This window comes from Octodon degus, unplaced genomic scaffold, assembly GCF_000260255.1.
Source record: "Octodon degus isolate 3935 unplaced genomic scaffold, OctDeg1.0 scaffold00289, whole genome shotgun sequence".
Classification (NCBI taxonomy): domain Eukaryota; kingdom Metazoa; phylum Chordata; class Mammalia; order Rodentia; family Octodontidae; genus Octodon; species Octodon degus.
This window is the reverse complement of record NW_004524865.1, coordinates 1,438,988-1,441,911: the sequence shown is the minus strand read 5'-3', so window position 1 is coordinate 1,441,911 and position 2,924 is coordinate 1,438,988.

The following is a 2,924-nucleotide window of genomic DNA, read 5'->3' as shown; positions in this document are numbered from 1 at the left end:
CCCCTAAAGCCTCATGAAGTCAGTGGGTGGACATTTAGAGTTTGTGGTTAACTCGTGATCCACTGGGATTACGGGTGCAAGGGCTGGTGGGATTATGGGTGTGAGTGCTACACCCAGCCTGGGACAGAGAGCCTGAATGCAATTTAAGGGAGACAGACTTGCTCTCTTGCAGCCATTGTTTTTAAATTTTTAATTTTTTTAATTTATTGAGAAACAAATATCAATGAGACAGTTTCAAAACTGAATAATAGGACAGTTTCAATAATTAATACATTGTACATTATTATTTTCTTAGTGGTTATCCATAGTACAAGATGCAGACAGGATATCCTGTCCAAACACTATTAGTACAAATCTTTCTTCTCATTGAATTAAGCGAAAGTAGCTGTATATTTATCCTAACTATTCTGCATATACAGATACAAAATGGTCCTTCATTTGTATCGCCTTTTTTTGTTTAGTCCTGTCAGAAATGGTTATTCCATTGGTATCTAAACACTATAGGTGCTTGAATTCAGCAAAACAATCCAATACAGTTCAGTAGTCCACAATAGTAGTGGTCTATTAGTGGTCTAGTAGTTATCTATAGAAGTTGTTGACTTGAGCCTTTTACAGCTCAGCATATTAACATGGCTTTACTTATATATACCTCATTTTTATACTTTTCTGCTGGATGGTTAAGACCAAGACAAAGCAAGACCTGTATAACAAGAAATGTATCTTTTGTATCAGATAAGGTCAGTCAAGTCCCTTCAGGATTTATCCTGTTACCCTGTACAGCAGTTTGTAGATCCTTTGTCAGTGTCAGCCATGTGGATGAGTCATGGGCATTGTTTGGCCATTTTGCTCTCTGTGAAAGCTTGAGAGAATATTTTCTTTCCAGGTGACTCTCCTTAGGCACATTCTACATCATCGATCACATTGCTCTGTGCCCCCATAATCTCCTTGATCAGAAAATTTGGTACACAACTGAGTTACATGATGTTACAGTACAGGTTCTCCTATGTCCTGAGTCCTCACTGACCTTGAATGGCTAGGGCCAAAATGTTGGCTGTCCTTGCAGGCCTTCTTTTTCCCTAGTTTTTGGTCTGGAAACTTAGGTTGTTAACCCTCCAGAAGAGAAGCTTATTATTACCCTAAATCTTATGCATTTAGGTTTGACTTCACTATCTGTCTGAATATCAAACATCTTGTGCATAACATGGAACAGTTACTTTCCATCAGGTATTAATGTGTTAAATATTAAGTCCCTAATGCTGCATATGATTAGATTTCTAAATTTCTCTGCAGCCATTGTTGCTATAACTCCTTCCTTTTGCTCGTGCTGTTTTGCTGCCATGAACTGCTACCCTCTGCCATGTACCAGTCTTCCTTAGAGCCAGATGAGTATGGACTCAAACCTCCACTAACTGTGAGCTAAATAAACCTTTCCTTCCTTCATTTTGAAGGTCAGGTATTTGTCCCAGCAACGAAAGAAGAGTAAGTGAGACACTAGTATTCATGGTTAAAAAATTTATTAATGTTTGCAACCTTTCTAATGAAAACAAAATGTGCCCTTCATCTTGCCCTTACTGGCAAATGCAGGTAATGGGTAAACAGGAATAAGGCTGTCTTTCGAACTTTTCCAACTTCAAAAAATCAGGTGAAACCCGAGGACATTGTCAGAACAAATATTGCTAAAAGATGTTCATAGCCTAGAAACAAACATGACAGAGAACTCTGTAGTATAAATAGGCATTGCTGAACCATGTTCCGACCTGACTTCCTAAGCACTTTGTTGAACCACGAAAAGTAAGCCTGTGCTGCATCTCTGCTCTCTATTTATCTTCAGAGTTGCTATGGTAAGTTCCAAACTCTAATTTGGTCCTGGTATGTAGCCCGTCATTACACAAATTACCAAATTTGAGATTGTAGAGCCCTAGACCAGAATCACTGGCTTAATGCCAAAGCTGAAACTTTGTAAGACATATTGAGAATTATGAAGAGAAGCCTCCGTCCACGTGTAATGGAATTAATCCCTGGGCTAGCTATCTGCCTGCGCATTATATACCCCCATCCACACTTAATCTAAGCTCTAACCCTGGTTTCATTTAGCTATTTGTAATTTACCATTTTGATTTGAATGTGTTCCTGGATTAGAAACTATCCTCAGTGCAATGGGGCTGACGTGGACACTTGGATTTGCTTTTTGTGGTGGTGTTCCTGGCATAGGTCCTACACACTGAGTTAGGTCACTATGTTATCCAAGGAGGACTCCTCCAACTTGTGGCCCTCCTGCCTCAACCTCCCAGAATGCTGGGATGACAAGGTGAGGCTAGCAACACCCAGAAATAAGGAGAAATTTTAGGAGGTGATTAGGTGATGAGGGCTCAGTCTGATTCGACGTTTGCGTTCAGTACTACAGCTTCAGTCCCATGAAAAGTAGTTAATTTATCCCAAGTGTGTTTTTTATAAAAGTATTATGACACAAAATCTTTGGGAAATAATTACCCTTATTAATGGAATTAACGTCTTCAAAAGAGGTAGATGGAGGGATTGGGGTTTGACCTATGCCACGCCGGCACCACCCCTGGGGTGCTCTGAGACTGTGACTGAGATTGGGTGTGGTGGTGCATGCCTGTATCCCAGCACCTGGGAGGAAGAAAGCAGGAAGATCATTATGAGTCTGATCTGTGTAGTGAGACCCTATAGACCTGCGGACCCCGTACTAAACATACACACACACACACACACATATTCCAGTAGGCACACGTGCCTTGCAAATTTATAGGGGCTCTCCCCAGTGCGAATTTCATAGTTTGCATCTCCTCTTGATTGGTAATAGGATGACACAGCAAGGAAGGCCTGATAAGGTGAAGCCCTTACTATTGGATTCCTATTCTCTCTCTCTCTCTCTCTCTCTCTCTCTCTCTCTCTCTCTCTCT